Here is a 25784-nt window from a genome sequence, read left to right as displayed (position 1 = left end):
CTTTATAGAATAGGAGAAACTTAAGATTAAGCATGATGTAGAATCTCTGTTCAGATGATGAACCTGATAGACATTAACTTGTGATGGAACCTGGACTCCTGATATAAAGAAAAAACTGCAGACCCAGACGAGTAGTACACCATCAAGGTCATGTCTGGGTCTGCAGTTTTCTCTTTATACTGTCTTATATTTACCCTCATCTGCACCGTCACAGCCCTGGGCTTTCCTAGTAGCCTAATGCCTGCAAATCTAAGGCTGTAGAAACCCTTCAATAGTCTCATTATTTTATTTTGGTTAAAACAAAATCTGTTCACTGATTTTTAAAAATCACCATACAAACGGCTCCTTTCTATGCATAGCTTTTCTACTCAAAACTTTGTCTTTTATTTCAAAAGCATTTAGTCAGCATTTATTATGTTTCTAACACTTTCCTGGTAGAGGAGCTTGCACAGAGGCTATGACTTCAAGTCAAGAGAATGACAAATACATAAAGATGAATGAGAAAACATGGAAATGCTTAGTGAATTAAAAGTACTTCTATCTTGCTGGACTTGAGACAGCAAAGGGACAGAGTAAGAGATGAAGCTGGAAAGGTAAGGCAACCCCAGTTGTGATGGATCTTGCAGATATGATTGAATTTTCAATTTTGTGCTAAAGAACTTGTCAGGAGTTTTTACAACTTTACTCACAGGCTTAAAGATTGAAGACTCCAATTACTCTTTCACCTACCTAAATTTTTCTGAAAGGCAAAAGCTCTCCAGAAGTTTAAGGACTGTCTCTCCATAAATATATTCACATGAGGAATATAAAACTGTATTTTGGAAAACAGTGTGGATTTTTTTCTATTTAATCTGTACTTGACATAGTGTAGTGTGAAAGGATCCAGTTTCCTCCCACTGGTCCTGGTTTCCATACCATAAACGCTGACCTACTTAATACCAAGACCTCTCTCCACAGACTTCATTATCTACTTCCTTTGCAGGTTTATGTTGGCATGTTTTAAAAACTCTATCTAGGGATGCTTTAGCAAAAGGACGGATCAAATTTATCTGAAAAGTGAAAAAGCACTTCATTTTCTTCCTCTCCCATCTGTCTCCTTCACTCCTTTACCTGTTCTTCAGTGTTACGATCTCTATTACACTGATCTTTTCCTGTTCTTCCGATGTGTCTATGACCTTTTTGTTTCCATTTCTTCTGCTATCTAGGTAAGACTCATGGATCTTCACTTCAAACTCTCTCTTGATGTATCCTTTTGTTTTTTTACCCCCTTTGATTTCTACCTTGAAAGACCCAAATGAACACCTTCAAGTCCAAGGACAGAGAGAAAAGAGATGGAGTGTATAGAAAACATTAGATAGGGGCCAGACTGAAGTTAAGAAGTCCACTATGCTCCTCTACCTGTAAACTAGGCGAGGAATGAGGGGAGCCTAAACTATGGTAGTGGAAATACAACATAGGGATTAGATTCTGCGGACATTAAGAGGTGGAATCACATGACTTTGTTTCTGGCTTCTGCAGCTAGATAGGGGCCAGCCATTTGCTTAGACAGGTAATAGAGAAAGAGTAGACTTTGGAGGGCTCAAATTCTTAGCTACTATGCTCTTGACCAAATGGAGCTTTTCATGAGCTCAGGGGAGATTCTGAGATGCACGTGTGACTTGGGAGTCATCCACATGTAAGTAGTAATTGGAGCCATGGGATTTAATTAACCTACAAAGGAAAAATGTGTTGAGAAAAGAAAAAAAAAAGAGAGAATCAAGAACCAGGGCAGAAGGATCCATGAAGGAAAATGTGTCAAGAAGCCCATGGAAAAGAGAAAATAAGCAACCTGATGAATGAGCAGAATCGAATGCTATCAAGAGTTCAAAAAAGATAAGCCTAGAAAACATCCTTTGGATTTAATAATAGTTAATCATTGGCACAGTGAGAATAATCATACGGATGGGTGGAAACTAGATTTTCAGTAGTTTGAAAAGTAAATATAATGTGATAAAATGGAGAAAGCTTAGATTGCTGTTTAATCAATTTTATAAAGGAAGAGGCCAAGGCATAGGTGAGACACTATTTTAAAGGTGGCAACAGTTTGAGCAGGTTTAAATGTTTTCTTTTGTTTTAATTAGAAACAGGATCTCACTCTATCATACAGGCTGGTGTGCAGTGATGTGATCATAGCTCCCTGCAGTCTTGGACTCCAGAAGTCCTTCCATTTCAGCCTCCCAAGTAGCTTGGACTATAGGCATGTACCACCATGCCCAGCTAGAGGTGGAGTCTTGCTATGTTGCCCAGGCTGGCCTAGAACATCTGGACTCAAGTGATTCTCTCACCTTGGCCTTTTAAAGTGCTGCAATTACAGATGTGAGCCACTGCACAAAGCAATATTTAAATATTAATGGGAAAGAACTTCAAGGATAGATATAGAAGATGGGTGAGGATGGGAGATTAAAATGAAAACATATTTTTCTGTTGCTTTATTTGAAAGGTAAAGATTAGGGATGAAACAGATGTAGGCCGGTAGGGTCTGGATGAAAGCAAGGAGAAGCTGGAATTTCTTCTCAATGGCAATTATTTAAAGGAGGTGAAAGTCAAGGTCAACAGCTAAAAGAATAGAACAGAGGAGAAGGAAAGGAAAATAAGGACCCAGCTGACACTGGCAACCAGAGATGGGTAATTTCAGATTCTCAATCCCTCCTTCATAATAGAATCACTTAGGAACTTTGAAAGAATACACATTCCCAGAATACACATTCCCAGTTTCTCCCATGAAAGATGCTGATTTAATTGTTCTGGGAAGAAATATATCTATCTCTATATATCTCTATATATAGATCTACAGATATCTATATATAGATGTACATATTTTTTTCCCAAAGCTCCTTGGTTAGTTCTAATGTACAGCCAGAGTTCAGAAAGTACATTCTGGTGCCTTTGACTTCGTGAATTTGCACCAACAGGGTTCAATAGTCCAGGTATGTAAGTCAGAGATGGCAGTTGGTTGAATTGACCCAGAGTTGGAAATGGCTGTGTAGATTTACAGGAAAGACATTGAAGGCATGGTCCCTTGGGTCTAGGCTGAAACAAGAAAATAGACTGGTGCAAAATAGAATAGCCAAGCAGTGGCCAACAGGTGGAGAAAGAATAAGGAAGGATTGATCTGGACATAATGGATAACTGAGTATCTAAATCCACTCCTTCATACTTTGGGAGGCTGACGTGGGTGATCACTTGAGGTCAGGAGTTTGAGACCCACCTGGCCAACATGGTGAAAGCCTGTATCTACTAAAAATAAAATATGAAAAATTAGCTGGGTGTGGTGGCACGTGCCTGTAGTCCCAGTTAATCAGGAGGCTGAAGCCAGAGAGGCAGTGAGCCGAGATTTTGCCACTACACTCCAGCCTGGACGACAGAGTGAGACGCTATTATTACTATTTTTTGAGACAAATAAATCCACTCCTTCAGTAATATACTCTGAAACAGTTTTTTAAACATTTCAGCACAAACCTAGAAAAGGTGGTATAGAGGATATAGAGAACAAGTGCAATTCAGTGCTTACAGTCTGGGGAAGCAGAAAGCATAGATACTGACTAGGGCCTTTGCATCTGAACATCAAATTATGTCAGGGGAAGATTCTTCATGTATCAGTCTAAGTTTATTAGAGGACAAGTCTAGTGACTAAGAATATTTAGCAACTAAGTGTTTAAAATCTTCAATTTTAGTGGTTAATTAGGAAGTCACATGATTTGGGGATAATCCCTGCTCTGGAAGTAGAGATAGGAGTAATAGTTTTCTCTCAAGACATGATGAATGAAATTTAGGGACTCTGGCTACATTAAGTTATTCAAATGATCACAAGTTATCAGCATATAAGGCTTTAAATAGTAGAGTCCCCAGAATGAGACAAATGATAGCAAAGGCAAAATAGGGCTCAAGACCAAACCTATTCTGTATGAATCTAGAAAAAATTGTGAAATACTAACAGATGATGTGTCAACAAGAGAAGGAAGAGATCCTGGGGTGATACAAAATGAAGTCTTGATAATTGCCTGGGAGAAGAGAAGAAAAAATGAATCCTAAGAATTCTTCCACTATTTCATAAGGAATCTTAGAAGCAAGATAAACATTAGCCATTGGGATTCCTTTTCCATTGTTTTTATTTATTAAAGCAGCCTTGTTTTGTCTTCCTCTGAGACTGTTTGAATTGTAATTCTGATGCCCTCTGAACTTTATTCTTTGATAAAAGTTGGGTAGAAAGAACATGCTGCACACCACTATGAATCTGAGATCACTTCCTGGCCTGTGCCTAAAAAGACAACTGTTTAAACTTACCAGGAGGCAACATATTTCCATAAAGATCTTTTTTTTTTTTTTTTTTTTGTGGAAAACAACTTTACCATTCCCATTAGGCTGACAAAGGCAGAAGAAAACATTTCCCAAGGTTGGTTTCCATCAAAACACTTTCACCAATATGGTTTCTGGAAAAAGCAATGTTTCTGTGTGTTCTTCCTCAATGGATGGTGCCTTTTAAATACCCTACATTGCACATGTGACACATTAGGGAGAACATGAGATTTTCCACCGTAGACATTCGTCTCTGATTTTTTTCTTCCTCCTTGCAAATCAGTGATTATCAATGGAAGCATTTATGATTTACAGTTTTTCTAAACACTTTTATAGGTGATAGTTTAAAGTGACTGAGATCTGTATTTCTTTCCTCTTCTCAACAGGCTCTTTCTCTTCATAAATTTATGGCACCACTCTCTTCCAACTGGCTGGCTTATGTTGCATTCGTGCTATTCAGCTGACTCTTCCTCATAATTGAAATGCATAAAAGCTAAAATATGGCTCAAGGGATTTCAGTTGGATCTCATATAATTGAGGGGAATTTTTCAGCATAGAATTCAAAGCCTCTCATGTTCTCAGGGATCTGATGCAACAGAAAAACAGAACCAGGAAAAATAATGCCTCTTACTTCTAATGCTACACAAGGGGAGCTGACCCCTTGAGTTCCATTTGGGAGGAGGACAGATCCTGGCATCTAGGCAAATGTACCCCACTCTACTTTGACCCAGGAAGTGAAAGAATGATGAAGTCATCTGTAATAATTGGAATCCAGGGAGTGTAATCTACATAATTAGCTCTCCATAGGGAAGTCAACAGAACCCTCCCTTCTATACTTAACACACTGAGAAAAGGTAGAGTGGAATGTTCAGATATTAACCAAAGAAGCAAACACAAAAGTCAGAAGATGTATGTTAAATTTCTATATAGCCCCCAGAGTGATTTTTCAGTATAATCACCTCTGAACTCAACACAATTAGTATAGTAATTGGCAAGTTTTTTGACTTTGCCAGAGAAAAATGTATTTAATAAGAAACTTAATTATCCCAGTCAAAATTTGCTGCATTAATACCTGGATCATTCTTGGACGTTTAACTTCACAGGATTTAACTAAGTTATTGAATCACATGCAAATCAGGACATGAACCATGCAACTGTTTTTGTATATATTGTCCATGGAGCTAACCTACCTTTTCTCTTGGAGCAGCTGTTTTTGATGGCAAGAAAACAAATGATATTTTATGGTATTTAAAATTAGGGATGAATATAAATCATCCTACCATGAAGACACATGCACACGAATGTTCATTGCAGCACTACTCATAATAGCAAAAACATGAAATCAACCTAAATGCCCATTAGTGACAAACTGGATCAAGAAAATGTGGTACATATACACCATGGAATAGTATGCAGCCATAAAGAATAAGATTATGTCTTTTGTGGGAATGTGGATAAAGCTGGAGGCTATTGTTCTTAGCAAACTAATGCAAGAACAGAAAACCAAATACTGCATTTTCTCACTTATGAGTGGGAGCTACATGATAGGAACACAAAGAAGAAGAAACACACTGGGATCCATGTGAAGGGAGAGGAAGAGGAGCAGAAAAGATGGATACTGGGCTTAATACCTGGGTGATGAAATACTATGTACAACAAACCCCTGTGACACATGTTGACCTGTGTAACAAACCTTCACAAGTATCCAAACCTAAAATAAAAAGTAAAAGTGAGGATGACTATGTACCCATTAAAGTAGCTAAAATGAAAAATAGTGATAGTACCGAATGTTGGCGAGGATGCAGAGAAAGAGGATCCTGTATACACCCCTGGTGAGAATGTAAAACTGTGCAACTACTCTAGAAAATAGTTTGGCAGTTTCTTAAAAAATTGATGCAAAAATCCTCAATAAAATACTGGCAAACCAAATCCAGCAGCACATCAAAAAGCTTATCCACCATGATCAAGTGGGCTTCATCCCTGGGATGCAAGGCTGGTTCAATATATGCAAATCAATAAATATAATCCAGCATATAAACAGAACCAAAGACAAAAACCACATGATTATCTCCATAGATGCAGAAAAGGCCTTTGACAAAATTCAACAACTCTTCATGCTAAAAACTCTCAATAAATTAGGTATTGATGGGATGTATCTCAAAATAATAAGAGCTATCTATGAGAAACCCACAGCCAATATCATACTGAATGGGCAAAAACTGGAAGCATTCCCTTTGAAAACTGGCACAAGACAGGGATGCCCTCTCTCACCACTCCTATTCAACATAGTGTTGGAAGTTCTGGCCAGGGCAATTAGGCAGGAGAAGGAAATAAAGGGTATTCAATTAGGAAAAGAGGAAATCAAATTGTCCCTGTTTGCAGATGACATGATTGTATATCTAGAAAACCCCATTGTCTCAGCCCAAAATCTCCTTAAGCTGATAAGCAACTTCAGCAAAGTCTCAGGATACAAAATCAATGTACAAAAATCACAAGCATTCTTATACACCAATAACAGACAAACAGGGCCAAATCATGAGTGAACTCCCATTCACAATTGCTTCAAAGAGAATAAAATACCTAGGAATCAACTTACAAGGGACATGAAGGACCTCTTCAAGGAGAACTACAAACCACTGCTCAATGAAATAAAACAGGATACAAACAAATGGAAGAACATTCCATGCTCATGGGTAGGAAGAATCAATATCATGAAAATGGGCATACTGCCCAAGGTAATTTATAGATTCAATGCCATCCCCATCAAGCTACCAATGACTTTCTTCACAGAATTGGAAAAAACTACTTTAAAGTTCATATGGAACCAAAAAAGAGCCTGCATCACCAAGTCAATCCTAAGCCAAAAGAACAAAGCTGGAGGCATCACGCTACCTGACTTCAAACTATACTACAAGGCTACAGTAACCAAAACAGCATGGTACTGGTACCAAAACAGAGATATAGATCAATGGAACAGAACAGAGCCGTCAGAAATAACGCCACATATCTACAACTATCTGATCTTTGACAAACCTGACAAAAACAAGCAATGGGGAAAGGATTCCCTATTTAATAAATAGTGCTGGGAAAACTGGCTAGCCATATGTAGAAAGCTGAAACTGGATCCCTTCCTTACACCTTATACAAAAATCAATTCAAGATGGATTAAAGACTTAAACGTTAGACCTAAAACCATAAAAACCCTAGAAGAAAACCTAGGCATTACCATTCAGGACATAGGCATGGGCAAGGACTTCATGTCTAAAACACCAAAAGCAATGGCAACAAAAGCCAAAATTGACAAATGGGATCTAATTAAACTAAAGAGCTTCTTTCTGCACAGCAAAAGAAACTACCATCAGAGTGAACAGGCAACCTACAGAATGGGAGAAAATTTTTGCAACCTACTCATCTGACAGAGGGCTAATATCCAGAATCTACAATGAACTCAAACAAATTTACAAGAAAAAAACAAACAACCCCATCAAAAAGTAGTCAAAGGATATGAACAGACACTTCTCAAAAGAAGACATTTATGCAGCCAAAAGACACATGAGAAAATGCTCATCATCACTGGCCATCAGAGAAATGCAAATCAAAACCACAATGAGATACCATCTCACACCAGTTAGAATGGCGATCATTAAAAAGTCAGGAAACAACAGGTGCTGGAGAGGATGTGGAGAAATAGGAACACTTTTACACTGTTGGTGGGACTGTAAACTAGTTCAACCATTGTGGAAGTCAGTGTGGCGATTCCTCAGGGATCTAGAACTAGAAATAGCATTTGACCCAGCCATCCCATTACTGGCTATATACCCAAAGGACTATAAAGCATGCTGCTATAAAGACACATGCACATGTATGTTTATTGCGACACTATTCACAATAGCAAAGACTTGGAACCAACCCAAATGTCCAACAATGATAGACTGGATTAAGAAAATGTGGCACATATACCCCATGGAATACTATGCAGCCATAAAAAAGGATGAGTTCATGTCCTTTGTAGGGACATGGATGAAATTGGAAATCATCATTCTCAGTAAACTATCGCAAGGACAAAAAACCAAACACCGCATGTTCTCACTCATAGATGGGAATTGAACAATGAGAACACATGGACACAGGAAGGGGAACATCACACTCTGGGGACTGTTGTGCGATGGGGGAGGTGGGAGGGACAGCATTAGGAGATATACCTAATGCTAAATGTCGAGTTAATGGGTGCAGCACACCAGCATGGCACATGTATACATATGTAACTAACCTGCGCATTGTGCACATGTACCCTAAAACTTAAAGTATAATAATAATAATAATAATAATAATAATGATAAAGAAAAGCCTATTTCAGAGAAAAAAAAGAAAAAAAAATTAAACATACATCAACCATATGATCCAGCAGTAACACGCCTGGGTATTTGTCTCAAGGAAATGAAAACTTATCTCTACACCAACACCTATTTACAAATGTTTACAGCAGCTTGATTTGCAATAGTCAAAAACTGGGGGCTAGGGGGAACCCAGATGTCCTTCAATGGATGAATGGTTACACAAACTGGTATACCCATACCGTGGAATACTGTTCAGCAATAAAAAGGAAAAACTACAGCTTGAATAGACCTCAAGGCAATTGTGAGTGAAAAAAAGCAATCTCAAAAGGTTATATGATTCTATTTACATAATATTCTAAAAATGACAAGATTATAGAGATTGAAGTACAGATTAGAGATGGGTAGAGAGAGATACATGTGACTGTAAAAGGTAACACGAGAGATATGTCATGATGGACTAGTTCTCTATCTTGTAGTGGTGGCTATGAATCTATACATGACAAAAGTGCATAAAACTATAGACGTGTGCCCACACACACAAGTGAGTACAGGTAAAAACGGTAAGATCTGAACACAGTACGAGAATTGTGTCACTGTCAGTTTTCTGGTTTTGCTATAATCTTATGTAACATAACTTAGGTTACCATTGGGGGAAATTGGGTGAAAGGTACATAAGGAAGCCCAGAAGATTTCATTATAACCTGACCACTTTGAGCCAGCTCTAGCTCCAGACTTTGCTAAAGAATGTCTAGTATTTTTGCAATTTCCTGTGAATCTATAATCCTTATTTTAAGACATGAAAATGGGGCTGTCCTTTGAAAATTTTTTAAAAATAGGCCAACTTTATTTTTTGGAAATAACAAAGCCAAATTGACAATATGGAAATGTATATGGCTATAAAAATGAAAGTTATTCACAAACTTGTACCTTTGTATGAACAGCCTATTTTCATGTTTCTGAAAATTCAATAACCTGACTCAATGTGTTTATCGACATTTTCTTCTACCTGTGAAATGCCTATCTTTCCTACTAAAAAAAAAGTTCCGGAAAACCTAGCAATGACATCTATTGCTGTACAATGTCAAGATGCTATCTTAGTGTTTGCTTCTCACCCTTGCCATATCTCCTTTCTGAAGACATGCAGCAGTTGATAGTAGCCACTGGGGGTTCAGACTTCTACATGGTACATACTAAACCTTGATTTCATACCCAGTCCAACAGTAGAAGCCCAGACTTACAGACTAGTAGAACACTAATCTTCTTTCTTGTAAAAGTTCACCAAAGCAGACAGATGTATGTGTGTCCATGTTCATTATCCAGCTCAGAACACAAACATATCCTAGTTAATGAGAAATTCAGGGCTAATGAATTTTTCTAACCTCTGGAGGAGATACAGTCTTCCTTACTAGATCTATGACCCTGCAATCTGGGCAAGAGAATCCCCTTCCTTTGGAATCCCTACTCTGGTCCCCATCCCCATTCCCATGCTCTTCACCACGGGACAAGGATCTCAAGTTTCTTACAAAAGGCTAAAAAGTCCTGGGTTTCTTCCCAGTAGTCAGATTATCACAGGGTGCAACTTTTGACCAATGATGAACATAAGATAGCTCTTAAAAAACGCACAAAAAGAAGATATTATCTTCCTAGGGCTATGGACGATGGAGTGAATTTTAAAAGGAGTATTGTGAGTTACAGACGATAAAGGAGGAGAGAAATAAACGAGGATCCATATTTCCAGATTCTAGAAGTTGGTTTTAAATCCTTCCGGGACCTTCCAGGACAATATTGCTGAATCTAATTGGAAGGGCATGACACAAACCACCAATAGCTAGTCTTCTGCATTGCAATAAGATGATGACAAGGAACAGGACTCCAAACATAACACCATGCACCGTGAACCAGAAAAATGCTGATCATCATTGGTTCCAGCTTTTAATGGAACCAATTACTCAAATCCCTTCAGAGAGGAAGAAGAGCTTGGGTCTGCCCAGGGACTACTGAAAAGATTCCCAAGGGCTTAACTTCAGGCATTATTTGGGTTAGGAGTTTCAATATTCACATTTCTTCTTTATTTCTAAACAGTGTTCAGACAGTGAGACATACATATAACTGAGGTGACTGGAGAGATGAATGCCCCCTGTTCTCATACTTAGTCTAATTTAGTTTGTAGTAACATTTCCAAGATCCCTAATATCTTTTTTGCCTTCCTTCATATTCTTGCTTTGCAAGGTGAATTATGATGTCATCATTTAGGACTCAAGAGCGCTATGCTAACAGGCTAGCATAGATTAAAAGAATTGTCCTGAGATCACTGCATTGGATACATAGCTGCATCAACTGTCAATAAATATGATCATTCTCTAAGAGAAGTAATAACAATTAAACCCATCAACTTTCACTGAGGTTGAGAAAACAAAAGATGTTCCAGTTTACAGTGGCCCCATGCCAGGAGACTGCTGAGACTGGAGAATAATCAGACTGCAGGCCGAAGAATGCTATCTTCCAAGAAGAATGTGCTAATGAAAACTTTCAGGAACAGTGATTTCCTCAAGGTTTCTACCAGCATGTTAATCAGTCAGGACCTCAAAGTTTTACTGATCAGGTAAATATTTTCTGGCAGGTGCAAGGAAGAACAACACATAAAATCTCCTCTGAGAAAATTTACTGGGATAAGATCTGATGTTATATGCTGCCTATTAACTTTTTTCAATAACCATAAATCAGCCTGCTATTGATGAAAGATTGAAATATCACCTAGACCTGTGAGGATATAAGTATAGCTTATGGAGGAAGCAGGAGCAAAAAGGAAGAAAAATGCTGCCTGGAGAATGAACTTGGAGTTTTCTGGCCTGCTCAAGATTAAATAAATGTTTCTTGCCTTTGGCGAAACAGTTAATTTTAAGTCTCAGCTTCAGGAAGCAGTATCAATCTCCTCTTAACTCACTTCTTTTGATAAAAGTTCCAGGTTGGAATTTTTTTTTTTTTTGAGGGGTCAGGTAAAAGATTGTGACTCTGAATAACATATTTACCTAGCAATGACTTCTAAAAGCTCAGCTGCATAACAAAGTATGGTGGAGTCAGATTCACAGGTAGCAATAAAAGTAAAAAGCCACTTTGTCAAAACCTAATATATCTGAAGTGAAACTGAGTTATGAAGTCCAAAATTTCATTTTTATATTTTTCTGTATTCAGAGAGGTAAATAACTCCGTTGCTGAGACAAAGTGTTCCATCCTATGTTAATAGTTGTTCAACATCTTTGAAGTAGCCAGAGAACTGCCATAATCCCAGAACAACCTGAGTGTTCTTGCTGCTGTCACCAGACATGAGGCACCTTTCTGACACTCAGTTCCATATTGGTAAGTGAAAATAATCACACCTATCCCATTGGGTTGTTAGGAGAATTAAGACAAACACAAGGTCTTGCAAGTAATAGGTGTTCTATGGTTGGCAGCACTGAAGGAACACACTTGAAAAATGATCAGGCTTAACCAAGCCAGGAGCATGGGTTTGCTTTTTAGAAGCACTGTTTCTCTCCATGCAGTGGCTACTTCAGAAACATCAGAAAACATAGAAGTAGAAGCTAAAATTGAAGTCATTGGAGGTTTTTGGATGCGAAGGCCTGGCAGTATTCACTTATTTTTAAACCGCACACACATGCATCTATCTACTCTGGTCAGTGTTCTTGTTATCTGCCACTTCCAAGCATGATTCTTTTCTCCTCCTCCTTCTTACCACCATGGAAACTAATGTGACCCTGAAACGTTTTTGTGCCCTTTCTCTTCTGGTTCGATGTCACACAGTCTGTATGGAGAACTGGAGGTTACTTCAATTCATCTTTCATTCTGTACGTTTTGCCCTCCAAATCTGATAACTGCTTCCTTCCTTAAAATAATAAAATTCCAGAGCCTCTCCTCCCACTAAACTACATTCTCCTTTCACTTCTGAACAGTGAACTACCTCAGAATTATTATTCTCCACATGAAACTTTCCCATTAGACTTCCTGTTCTTTTTTGTTCTTGTGGATAAGAGGATAAAATGTGAGCTAGAAGATAATATTCACTTTTATCTGAGTGAATAAGGTACCATACAAGTTCTAATTAAGTCTTCAGGATCAGGCTGGAGGGGAGATAGAGGGTGGGGGTATTTAGTAGAAGGCCGCAGAGCTTCTGTCTTGTTTAGAGTATTTATATAAACACAGAGGACACATCAAATTTGCTGATGAACCAAAATGTGGAAAGATAAATAAAAATTGAAAGAAGAGTCAAATCATTTCAGCATATTAGAATAATGAACTAAAGCCAAGAGAAGAGAACTTAATATGAAATATAGGCTTTTCCTGTTAAGAAGTAGTTGGTTATAATAAGGAGAATGTAAAAAAAATCAAACTATTAGGAAGAGGATATGTCAAAAAGACCTGGAGCTAACTGGAAGAGCTCCCAATGGCCAAAGCTGGACAAATTTGAGCAACAATATAAATGCTGGATTACAACCTAATGTATAAAATAAATGAGTTCATACTGCTATAAATAAATGGTTGAATTAATTAATAACTAGAGAGAAGGGAAATCTCCTGTATTGAAGAATTCCAAATCATTTATGTAGATACTCCACCCTCAAAAAGTGTATCATAACTCCTCAGTCAAGCTATGCACAGTGACTTTCTTCCAAAGAGTATATAATATAAGAATCTTAGTATGTATCCTGACATGATGAGCTGAGAATGGCACTGTCGTAGTCCATTCTCTATTGCTATAACAGATTACCACAGAGTGAGTAAGTTATTAAAAGTAGAAGTTTATTTGGCTCAGGGTTCTGGAGACTAGGAAGACCAGGGGTGTGGAACCAGCACCTTGTGAGAGTTATCCCATGGGGAAAGGCAGAAGGTGGAAGAGAGCATGAGAAACAGGCACAAGAGGCCCTGCTTGCTATATAATAACCTACTCTCACCATCCACTCCCATGATAATGATATTAATTCATGAGGGCAGAATTCTCATGAACCAATTACCTTTTATTAGGCCCCACTTCCCATCACTGTTGCATTGAGGAGTAAGTTCCCAACATGAACGTTTGTGAGACACATTCAAACCATAGCAGGTACTTTACTTCTGTGTTCTTCTTCCCTAAAATCCATACCCCAATATAATCATGAGAAAAACATCAGACAAATCCCAATACAGGGATATTCTACAAAATACTTTATCAATACTTCTCCAAACATTCAAGATTATCAAAAACAAAGTCAGAGAAACTGTCATAGCCAGAGGAGTCTGAGACATTACAACTAAATATAACATGGTATCCTGTTTGGGATTCTGGAACACAAGAAGGACATCTAAGTAGGGTGTGAACTTTAGTTAATAACATACACTATTGATTCACTCATTGCAATAAATGTAGTATGCTAACGTAAAAACCCTTTACTACCAGCACAATTTTACATAAATATAAGCTATTCTAAAATAAAAGGTTTATATTACAAAAAGATGAACGATGAGGTAGATTTTATTTTGAAGCATCTAAAGAATATTGGGGAATGTTTAGGTAAAATTTAATAGCTGACAAAGTAGCAAAGTTGTGTCCAAACTACAAGAAACAAAAGTTGCATCCTATTGTGTGTTTCCAGTAAAATGAAACCTGGAGTATTACATTTGATTCTGAGAGTTAAAGAATTATACTTTAAAAATGTAATATATCTAGACAATCTCATTAAGGTAGGTAAAAATTGGAAGGTTATTTCACATGAAGAATGTTGTCTTAGCTTGGGTTCTCCCTTGAAAGCAGAGCAGCACTTAAAACAAGGGCTTATGAGTCAGTAGTTTTTGTTTTTGTTTTGTTTTTTTGAAGTGATTCCATGTAACAGGAGTGGAGAACTTAGGAGAATGAAATAGGAAAGGAGAAAAAGTTGATACGAGATGTTTTCTTGCTGTGGGCACCTACAGTTCATTTCTACTGACCCTTAAGAAGAGCCATATAGAATGTACCCATCATTTTCTCTTGAAGCACAGAAGTGGGGGTATTTATACCTGCACTTGTATCTCCCATGGGCTAGGTGTTGCCCCATGAACTTAGAAGCCTCTTGTCCTTCCCAAGCTGTGCATATAAACTCATGCCTGGTTTTATGAAAGCACCAAGGCAGGGAAGACTTGCTATGCAGTGGAGATGAGGTGAGTTGTTACCAAATTACTACTGTGTGCAGCTGGTTACAGCAGCAATAGATGGAATAAAAGATAGTCCAAAAGGGTGTGAGGCAAAGAAAAGAAGGGAATCTTTTCACAAGGAGAAGAGATATTGGGTGTCTCCAGTAGGAGAGGGAGAAATATCTTTTGTCACTGTAGGGGAATGGACCAGGACCTTTGATGGAAGCGACAGAGACACAGCTTTTATCTCAGTCAGTCCTGTTCAGATTAGCAGTGGGAGACAGGCAAAGAAGAGGTAAACGAGTAGAAAAATGGGGATAAATAGAATACGCTAGATATGATGCAAAATCCAAATGCAACAGTTATCCCAATAAATGTGAATGTTTAAACTTATTAGTTAGACTGGCATTAAAATTTTTAAAAATGAAACAAGGTATATGAAGAAAATATAATACAACAAAAACAATATCAAAAGCTGGACTTTGTAAAAATATGAGACAAAAATCGACTCAAACAGAAAACATTTAATTTTGTTTGCATTAGGTTTACCTGTTTGTAACTGAAAAGCTTTAAATAGCAGTAGCATAAAACTAATAAAAGTATATCTCATTCCCATAAAATGAGAAAAAAAGTCAGGAAATGGGCTGGGATGTCAACTACAAGCTTTATCAACTCAAATCAGGTTGAGACCTGGGAAGCCTCAGGGAAAAAAAAAAAAAAAAGACATATTCCCCATGGCCATTTCAGATGTAGCCATAGAAATCAAATGATTACAGTAAAACATTCTAGAAGTCAAAGGTAAAAACTAAAGAGAAAACTGTCAAAGGGCAGAACCAGGATCTAATCCAGAAATTTTCTGTACTCCACAGTAGAGGAGGCTTTCCCCCCATGTGTGTCCACTGTATTTCAAATCTGCTATTAACCAGTAGATGCTGTGTCTCTTTTATTCTTCCCTTTTCAGAATGGGAGCTTTTACTGAGGCTACCCTGGCAAGGCTTCATTTTTGTATAGTGGGTATGTGCATATGACACATATAGCTGCCTGTTCTTAAGCCATGAAAACATAAGGTCACATTCAGACCTGAAGGAAAGGGTTATGCATGAACCAAGGATCTCAGACTTTGAGCTTAAAATAGTCAATGGATGGGGCTTTAAGTTGTCTCCCTTGGCAGGAAGTTCTCTTCTATGTACGAAAAGGACAAAATAAAAGGGGTGGAGCAAGGTGGCAGAATAGAAGGCTACAACAATTGTCCCCTGTTGCAAGGACACCAATGTAACAACAATCCACACCAAAAAAGCACCTTTGTAAGCAGTAAAAATCAGGTGAGCACTTATGGTGCCTGGCTTTAACTTCATATCACTGAAAGAAACACTGAAGAGGTAGGAAAAGCAGTCTTGAATCACTGATGCCACCTCTCCTGCAATCCTTGGCCGCAGTGGAGAGTGTTTCTGTGCCCTGGGGAAGAGGAAGGGCAGCAATTGTGAGATACTGAACTCAGTGCTCCCTTGTTATAGCAGAAAGCAAAACCAGACCAAATTCAGCTGATACTCACCCATAGAGGGAGCATTTAAACCAGTCCCACCCAAAGAGGAATTGCTAAGGTTAGTGGTCACATCCTGAATTCCCACAAGCCTTGCTATGACAAGCTAAAGTGCTCTGGGGCTCTAAATAAACTTGAAAGGCATTCTAAGCCACAAAGACTGCAACACCTAGATGAGTCCTAGTGTGGACTGGAGGAGCATGTGACAAACTGAGATACCAGCAGGGGCAGCTAAGGGAGTGCTAGTATCACCTCTCCCCTTACCCCAGGCTGCACGGAGCACAGCTCCAAAAGAGATCCCTTCCTTCCCCTTGAGAAGAAGAGATGGAAGAGTGAGAAGGACTTTGTCTTACATCTTGGATACCAGCTCAGCCACAGCAGGATAGGACACCGGTCAGAGTCATGAGGTCCCCATTCCAGGCCCTAGCTCTCAGAAGACATTTCTAAACACATCCTAGACCAGAAGGGAGCCCGCTGCCTTGAATGGAAAGACCCAATCCTGGCAGCATTCATCACTTGCTAACTAAAGAGCCCTTGAGTCCTGAATAACTAGCAGTGATGGCCGGGTTCTACAGTGAGGGCCTTGGGTGACACTCTGAGACTTGCTGGCTTCAGATGAGGCTCAGCACATTCCCAGCTGTGGTGGCTATGGGGAAAGTCTCCTGCTTGAGCAAAGCAGAGGTAAAAGTCTCACACCTTAGGTACCAGCGCAGCCACAGGAGGGTAGAGCACCAAGCAGACCCTTGAGGTCCCCGATTCCAAGACTTGGCTCTTGGATGGCATTTCTGGACTTTCCCTGAGCCAGAAGGGAACCCGCTCCCCCTGAAGGGTGTGTCCCAGACCAGGCAGCATTTACCACAAGCTGACTGAAGAGCCCTTGGGGCTTAAGGGAACATCAGAAGTAGTCTGGCAGTACTCTCTGTGTGTGTGTGTGTGTGTGTGTGTGTGTGTGTGGTGGAGGTGGTCAAGGGGGGAGGCCCCTCTGCCTTTAGAAAGGGGAGGGAAGAGTAGGAAGAACTGTCTTGTGGTTTGAGTACCAGCTTCTCTGCAGTACAATAGAACACCAAGTAGACTGCTGAGGTTTTTGCCTCTAGTCCCTGGCTCCTAGACAGCACTTCTGCACCTTTCCAGTGCCTGGGGGAACTTGCTGCCCTGAAATGAAGGATACAAACCTGGCTGGCTTTGCCACCTGCTGATTGTAGAAGCCCAGGGCTTTCAGTGAATGCATGTAGTAGCCAGGAAGTGGTTACATCAGGCCTTGGGCAAGATCCGGTGGTGGTCACAGGGGTGCTTGTGCCACTCTACCCCCAGCTCCAGGTGGCTCAGAAAAGAGAGCAAGAGAAGAGAACAAGAATCTCTGCCTGATAATTCAGAGAAGTCTTCTGGATATTGTCCAAAACCATCAAGATGGTACCACTATGAGTCTGCAAGAACTACAGTGTTACCAGGCTCGAGGTCCCTCCTAAAGCAGATGCAGCTTAGATTATAACACCTAAGTGCTTTAGAATATACGGAAAGCCTTCCCAAGAAGTATGGGTACAAACAAGCTCAGACTGAGAAGACTACAATAAATAGCTAATTCTTCAATGCTCAGACACGGATGAACATCTACAAGTATCAAGACAATTCAGGAAAACATAAACTAAATAAGGCATTAGGGACCCAAGCTGGATAAAGAGAGATATGTGACCCTTCAAACAGAGAATTCAGAAAAGCTGTTTTGAGAAAACTCAAAGAAATGCGGGATAACAGAGAGGGAATTCAGAATTCTATCAGATAAATTTAACAGAGATTGAAATCGTCAAAACTCAAGCAGAAATTCTGGAGTTGAAAAAAGCAACTGGCATACTAAAGAGTTTTTAATAGGAGAATTAAGCAGGAGAAAGAATTAGTGAGCTTGAAGACAGGCTATTTGAAAATAGAAGAGACCAAAGAAAACTGAGTAAATAGTGAAGCACACCTACGAGGGATCTAGAATACAGCCTCAGAGGGGCAGAGTTATTGGCCTTAAAGAGGAGGTAGAGATGGGGTAGAAAGCACATTCAAAGGGATAATAACAGAGAACTTTCCAAACCTAGAAAATGATACTAATATCCAAGTACTGAAAGGTTATAGGACACCAAACAGATTTAACCCAAAGAAGACTACCTCATTTTATTTAATTAATAATAAAATTCCCAAAGGCCAAAGATAAAGAAGAGATCCTAAAAGCAGCAAGAGAAAAGATACAAGTAACATACAATGGAGCTCCAATACATATGGCAGTAGACGTCTCAGTAGAAACCTTACAGGCCAGGAGAGAGTGGTATGAGATATTTAAAGTGCTGAAGGAAAAAAAAAAACCTTTACCCTAGAATAGTATATCCAGCAAAGTTATCCTTCAAACATGAAGCAGAAATAAAGACTTTCCCAGACAAACAAAAGCTGAGGGATTTCATCAATACCAGACCTGTCCTACAAGAAATGCTAAAGGGAGTATGTCGATCAGAAAGTAAAGAACATTAATGAGCAATAAGAAATCATCTGAAGGTACAAAACTCACTGGTAATGTTAATTACAGAAAAACCGGAGTATTATAACAGTATAACCGTGGTGTGTAAACGACTCTTAAGTAGAAATACTAAATAATGAACCAATAAAAAGTAACTACGACAACTTTTGAAGATATAGAAAGTACAATAAAATATAAATAGTAAAAAAAAAGTTAAGGTGTGGAGTCTTTATTAGTTTTCTTTTTGTTTGTTTATGCAAACAGTGTTATCAGCTTTAAATAATGGGTTATAAGATAGTATTTGCAAGCCTCACAGTAACCTCGATCCAAGAAACAATGGATACACAAAAAATAAAAAGCAAGAAACTAAATCATATAACCAGAGAAAATCACCTTCACTAAAGGCAGGAAGGAAAGAAGATGACAGAACAACCAGAAAACAAATAGCAAAATGGCAGGAGTAGGTCCTTACTTATCAATAGCAACATTGAAACTCTTCAGTCAAAAGGTAGAGTGGCTGATTGGGTGAAAAATCAAGGCCCGTTAATCCTTTGCCTACCAGAAACACACTTGACCTATAAAGACAAAAATAGACTGAAAATAAAGAGATAGATGGAAAAAGATATTCCATGCCAATGGAAACCAATAAAGAGCAGGAGTAGCTATACCTATATCAGACAAAACAGATTTCTAAAAAACTACAAGAAGGGGCAAAGAAGGTCACTATGTAATCATAAAGGGGTCACTTCAGCAAGAGAATATAACACTTTTAAAAATATATGCACCCAATACTGGAACACCCAGATATATAAAGAAAATATTGTTAGAGCTAAAGGGATAAGTCCCAATATAATCATAGTTGAGAGTTCAACACCCCACTTTCAGCACTGGACAGATTTAACAGAGGAAAAAATAAAGAAACATCAGACTTAATCTGCACTATAGAATAAATGGACCTAATATATATTTATAGAATATTTCATCCAAGAGCTACAGAATACACATTCTTTTCCTCACCACATGAATCATTCTCAAGGATAGGCCATATGTTAGGTCACAAAACAAGTCTTCAAACATTCAAAAACGGAAATAATATCAAGCATCTCTGACCACAATGGAATAAAACTAAAAATTAATAACGAGGAATTTTTTGCAACTACAAAGAAATTAAACAATATACTCTCAAATGACCAGTGGGTCAATGAAAAAATTACAAAAATTGAAAAATTCCTTGAAACAGATGATAATGGAAACACAACATACCAAAACCTATGGGATATAGCAAAAGCAGTACTAAGAGGAAGGTTTAAATCTGTAAGTGCCTATATATCAAAACAGGGAAAAACTTCAAATAAACAATCTAGTGATGTATCTTAAAGGACTAGAAAAGAGCAAACCAAACCCCAAATTAGTAGAAAAATAATAAAATCACAGCATAAATAAATGAAACAGAAAGTTGGGGTTTTTAAAAGTTAAAGTAGACAAATCTTTAGCCAGACTAAGAAAAAAAAAAGAGAAAATCCAGATAAAATCAGACAATTGGTACCACAGAAATTCAAAGGATCATCAGTGGCTACTGTAAGCAACTATATGCCAATAAATTGGAAAATCTAGAAGAAATGGACAAATTCCTAGATACATACAACCTACCATGATTGAAACAAGAAGACAAACAAAACCTGAACAGACCAATAACAAGGAATGAGATTGAAGCTGTAATAAAAAGTCTCCTGGTAAAGGAAAGCCTGGGACCCAATTGATTCACTGCTGATTTCCAGCAAATATTTAAAGAAGAATTAATACTAATCCTACTCAAGCGATTCCGAAAAAGAGAAGGAGAGAATACTTCCAAACTCATTCTATGAGGCCACTATTACTCTGATACCAAAACCAGACAAAGCCACACCAAAGAAAAGATAACTACAGGCCAGTATCTCAGATGAATATTGATGCAAAAATCCTCAACAAAATATTAGCAAACCCAGCTGGGTGCAGTGGCTCAGGCCTGTAATTGGGGCACTTTAGGAGGCTGAGGCAGGTGGACTGCCTGAGCTCAGGAGTTCAAGACCAGCCTGGGCAACACAGTGAAACCCCGTCTCTATGAAAATACAAAAAATTAGCCAGGTGTAGCAGCATATGCCTGTAGTCCCAGCTACTCGGGAGACCAAGGCAGGAGAATTGCTACAACCTAGGAGGCGGAGGTTCCAGTGAGCCAAGATTGCACCACTGTACTCCAGCCTGGGTGACAGAGCAAGACTCCATCCCAAAAAAAAAAAAAAAAAAAGCAAACTGAATTCAACAATACATTGAAAATATCATTCATTGGCCAGGCACAGTGGCTCATGCCTGTAATCCCAGCACTTCAGGAGGCTGAGGTGGGTGGATCACCTGAGGTCAGGAGTTTGAGACCAGCCTGACCAACATGGAGAAACTCCCTCTCTACTAAAAATACAAAGTTAGCTGGGCATGGTGGTGCATGCCCGCAATCCCAGCTACTTGGGAGGCTGAGGCAGTAGAATTACTTGGAAGCTGAGGCAGTAGAATTACTTGAACCCTGTAGGCAGAGGTTGCAGTGAGCCGAGATCACACCATTGCACTCCAGCCTAGGCAACAAGAGTGAAACTTTGTCTCAAAAAAAAAAAAAATCATTTATCATAATCAAGTGGGATTTATCCCTGGGATGCAAGGATGGTTCAATGTATGCAAATCAATGTGATACATCTTATCAACAGAATTAAGGACAAAACCCATATGATCATTTCAATTCATGCTGAAAAAGCATTTGATCACTTTAACATCAGATCATGATAAGAACCCTCAAAAAACTGGGTAAAGAACATACATCAACATAATAAAAGCTACATATGACAGACCTACAGCTAGTATTGTACTGAATAAGGATAAACTGAAAGCTTTTCCTCTGAGATGTGGAACACAACAAGGATGCCCACTGTTATTTAACATAGTACAAGAAATCTTAGCTAAAGCAATCAGATAAGAGAAAGATATAAGGGGCATCCAGATAGGAAAGGAAGCAGTCAAGTTATCCTTGTTTGCAGATGATATGATCTTATATTTGGAAAAATCGGAAGACTCCATGAAAAACTATTAGAACTATTAGAAACAAATTTAGTAAAGTTGCAGGATACAAAAATCACCATACAAAAATCAATAGCATTTCTATATGCCAACAGTGAGCAATCTGAAAAAGAAATGAAAAGCCACACAAAAAATTCAGTACCTAGAAATTAACCAAGGAAGTGAGAGATCTTTATAATAAAAACTGTAAAACACTGATAAAAGAAATTGAAGGACACACAAAAAATGTAGATATTCCATATTCATGGATTGAAAGAATATTGTTAAAATGTCCATACTACCCATAGCAATCTACAGATTCAATGTAATCCCTATCAAAATACCAAGGACATTCTTCACAGAAATAGAAAAAAAAATCCTAAAATTTACACAGAACCACAAAAGTCCCATAATAGCCAAAGCTACCCAAAGCAAAAAGAACAAAACTAGAGGAATCACATAACCTGACTTCAAATCATAGCTGACTACAGAGCTATAGTAACCAAAGCAGCATGGTACTGGCATAAAAACAGACACATAGACCAATGGAACAGAATAGAGAACCCAGAAAAAAAATCCACATACCTACAGTGAACTCATTTTTTACAAAGGAGCCAAGAGCATGCACTGAAGAAAGCACAGTCTTTTCAATAAATTGTATTGGGAAAACTGGATATCTATGTGCGGAAGAATGAAACTAGACCCCTATCTCTCACCATATGCAAAAATGAAATCAAAATTCATTAAAGACTTACATCTAACACCTCAACGTACAAAACTACTACAAGTAAACATTGGGGAAAATCTCCAGGACATTACTCTGAGCAAAGATTTCTTGAGTAATACCCCACAAACACAGGCAAACAGAGCAAAAATGGACAAATGGGATCACATCAAGTTAAAAACCTTCTGCACAGCAAAGGAAGCAATCAACCAAGTTAACAGAAAACCCACAGAATGGGAGAAAATATTTGCGAACTCCTCATCTGACAAGGGATCAATAACCAGCATATAGGAGGAGCTCAAACAACTCTATAGGAAAAAAGTCTAACAATCCTATTTTAAAATGGGCAAAAGATCTGAATACCTTCCTCAAAAGAATATTTACAAATGGCAGTCAGACGTATGAAAAGGTGCTCAATACCATTAATCAGAGAAATGCAAATCAAAACTACAGTGAGATATCACCTGATCCCAGTTAAAACGCCTTACATCCAAAACTTGGGCAATAACAAATGCTGGCAAGGATGTGAAGAAAAGGGAACCCTTGTACACTGTTCATGGGAATGTAAATCTGTAAAACTACTATAGAGAACAGTTTGGAGGTTGCTCAAAATACTAAAAATAGAGCTACCATATGCTCCAGCAATCGCACTGCTGGACATATACCCAAAAGGAAATCAGTATATCAAAGAGATATCTGCACTCCCATGTTTGTTGCAGCTCTGTTCACAATAGCCAAGATTTGGAAGCAATCTAAGTGTCCATGAACAGATAAATGGATAAAGAAAATGTGGTACTTATACACAACAGAGGATTATTCAGCCATTAAAAAGAAGAATGAGATTCAGTCATTTGCAACAACATGATGGAACTGGAGGTCATTAGGTTGAGTGAAATAAGTCAGGCACAGAAAGACAAATATTGCATGTTCTCACTTATTAGTGGGACCTAAAAATCAAAATGACTGAACCCACGGAGACAGAGAGTAGAAGGATGGTTAACAGATGATAGGAAGGGTAGTGGTGGGGTTGGGGAGAGATGGGGATGGTTAATAGGCACAAAAAATAGAATGAATGAATAAGATCTAGTATTTGATAGAACAGCAGGGTGACTATAGTCAATAATAATTAATTGTACATTTTAAACTAACTAGTAGAACTGTATTATTTGTAACACAAAGGATAAATGCTTGAGGGGACGAATACCCTATTTTCCATGATGTGATCTTTACACATTGCATGCATGCCTGCATCAAAACATCTGAGGTACTCCATAAATATATATACCTACTAAGTACCCACAAAAATTACAAATAAAAAATTATTTTAAAAACTGAAAAGAAGAACAAAATAGGTTATTTAAAAACAACAAGGATGGGCTCTATCAGAGTTTGGTTATTTTTTCACTAAGCCCATTTTCTCTTCTTCCTGGACCTACAGATAAACTTTCACTTTATTTTATTTATTTATTTATTTTTTGAAGTTCTAGTTAATGAAATGTGAATGGAAGTGATATGCACCAGTTCCTGGCCTGGACCATAAAACCCTAGGACACATGATCCTCCATCCTTTTTCACCTTCGGCAAACTTGATGGACATCATGAGCATTCTAAGTTTAGAGGCCAATAGTTGAAGATGGTGGAGCCACGAGATGGAAAGAGCCTGGATCCCCAAATCACAGCATAGAAATGAGCTAGCTTTTTGTCTAGGGCTATATTTTAGGCTTTATCTGAGCTAGAAATAACCTTTTGTTTGAGCTATAATACATTTTTTTTTTAGTTTTATTACAGCATCTAGCAAAAACAGCAGCCAAAAACGACTGCAACAAAAGCAAATTGTAAATTCCATGTGGGAAATTATATTTTCATCTTTTCTCAGCACAGACAATTCCCTTTTATCATTTATATAAACATCTATATCTAATAAATGATTCCTGATATTTACAATTAAAGTAGTATTGCTTGCTTTTGTGAAGAATCAAATCCATGCTCATTATACTTTCATTCCCATATATTTCTCTAAAGCCTTCCCCAGCTTTATTATTCTCCCGGAGCTGTAACTGGACTCTTAAGTAGTTAAGTTTAATTCATCTCCATGTCAATCCTGATATATGCTAGTTTTTGCCTTATGTTTTTCTTTCCCCCAAAACTTCCATACCACTATGTGGTGAAGAGTGTTTACTATTCTTCCTCCAATGTCAATTGTCCACTTGAACCACTGTAACAGAACCCCTTTTAGATAACTATGTGGTCAGCCCAAATAAATAAATACTGTACTACCTAGGATGCCTTGTATCTACATACAGAGTTTTGGCTAGGCTTTTACCAAATGGATATAAACAGAAATTTGTGCAACTTCCAGAAGTATCCTCTTTCTTAGTTGCTAGAATGTGCATGTGATTGCTGGAGTTCCAGCAGCCATCTTGTACCTTAAGGTGACCTTGAGCATAGAAGCTCTGCATGGCAGAAATACAATATAAAAAGAGGGTGAATTATACCAGAAGCAGAAGATCTTATATTCCTTTTACATGTGAGAGAAATCGATTTCTTCCTAATACAGCTCTTCTTTTGTTTTTTTTTCTCATAAAACTCAAACAGAATTCTAATTTTATCTCTAAGTATCCTAAATAAATATAACTGCTAGATTTTAGTTGGATATCTATAGTTCTAAATCATTATTCAAGAACCATACATTTGATGGAAAATTTTTTTCCCAATTGGAGAGAACCCATTGTATATTTCTTGTAATCCAATAAGGTTATATGGTAGCCACGAAAGATACAGATTTTATCTGAGGATCAATTCAGAAAGACTCATCTTCTCTCCCAGAGCTGTAACTGGGCTTTTAAGTAGTTAAGTTTAATTCATGAGCTGGTTCTTAGATGTTGATGTTAACTCTCAAACTCTAGCTGCACACAAATACACATGCATGTGCACACACATACACAGAGAGAGAGCAAACAAATTTGTTTCTCCAACTGGATGAAGAACATTCTGAGCATATAAACAAAGAAAACGTGCGCCTCACCCAAGCTCTCTGGTTCTACCATTTAACTCTAAATTCCATCAGTACCCTTCTGCAGACAGTTACTCAAGATACTTCTGTCTGTATCATTTACTATTTTCACGTATTTTTTACTC

General features: G+C 38.1%; 2 long non-coding RNA genes across 2 annotated transcripts in view; one reads left to right on the top strand and one right to left on the bottom strand.

Annotated features, from left to right (window-relative positions):
* The window catches only part of LOC134761917 (uncharacterized), a 29049-nt gene extending 22764 nt beyond the window's left edge, over positions 1–6285 (top strand). The window contains exon 3 of the long non-coding RNA XR_010141080.1: positions 4722–6285. This is a non-coding gene — a long non-coding RNA (uncharacterized LOC134761917). The remainder of the gene's footprint in view (positions 1–4721) is intronic.
* LOC129060949 (uncharacterized) overlaps positions 1–25784 on the bottom strand; it is a 128771-nt gene that overhangs the window by 44632 nt on the left and 58355 nt on the right. The gene's annotated exons all lie outside the window — the stretch shown is intronic.

The sequence above is a fragment of the Pongo abelii genome, chromosome 7, assembly GCF_028885655.2.
Source record: "Pongo abelii isolate AG06213 chromosome 7, NHGRI_mPonAbe1-v2.0_pri, whole genome shotgun sequence".
NCBI classification, from domain to species: domain Eukaryota; kingdom Metazoa; phylum Chordata; class Mammalia; order Primates; family Hominidae; genus Pongo; species Pongo abelii.
Note: the sequence above shows the minus strand (reverse complement) of the source record. Positions and strands in the feature narration are given on the sequence as shown.